The sequence below is a fragment of the Pinus tabuliformis genome, chromosome 6 (genome assembly GCF_031772625.1).
Source record: "Pinus tabuliformis cultivar Carrire ecotype Pingquan chromosome 6, CPIR1, whole genome shotgun sequence".
Classification (NCBI taxonomy): Eukaryota; Viridiplantae; Streptophyta; class Pinopsida; order Pinales; family Pinaceae; genus Pinus; species Pinus tabuliformis.
Window position 1 is genome coordinate 1,290,328,992 of NC_142292.1, and position 919 is coordinate 1,290,329,910.

The window sequence follows — 919 nt, forward strand, 5'->3', positions numbered from 1 at the left end:
GCCTCCCCACTCATTGATCACATCATGTTATAGACCCCCAAATTTTATTTAGAATCCATGACCATCTACTCTAGCCTTGGAGCCATCTCACTTGCATGCCTTGAATATTAACCTCATTCATATCTTCTTCACTTACAGATAACCAACCCTACTCCCAGGCCACCTTATTTATTTGAAACGAATAAAGATGAATTCTCTTCTGAGTTCTACATTGGGAATATCATCCCTCCATACAATATAAGCTCATTTGTGTCACTTCATCCGACTCATCAACCCAACACCAAGACCAACCAATGGGGCCCCCACCCTCTACAAAGCACACTTTACCTCCATCATCATGTACGTCACTGTTTTCATGGAGTACCCATTTCTGTGTATGTACATCCCAAATCACCTTCACATTCTTTTGGCAAGTGTACAATTTTTTTTTTTAGGAAAATGGTTCCCACCCATATTTTCATGCCTTGTACCCAATGATAGTCCCTAGTTTCCCTTGGTTGAAGCTTGCACATAATCCAAATTCATTCACCCTCTTCATGCTAGTCAGAACATACTCACACCTACCCTAGATGTCCTAGCGACTCTAGGGCCACTCCCCTTAGAATAATTGTTTTGACTGTCACCACTCACATTATAGCTTCAACCTTGGGCAAGTTGTCCATATCCATTCATATCCTCAGCTTTCACTATCATTCCTTGTTGACCCACCTTATTACAATATGTTTCACTACATAGCTTGATTTCCCGAATCAACATTTTGGGCGGTTGATGCCTCTTTCTTGTTGACTTCAACAACCATCTTCCAGGATCGAGGGAGTACCTTGGGTTCCCCCCCTTTTAGGGACATCCTCAAGTGGCATAATGGGAATCATTATTTCCCTACGATGTCATCGGTCCAAATGACATTTGACACCAACAT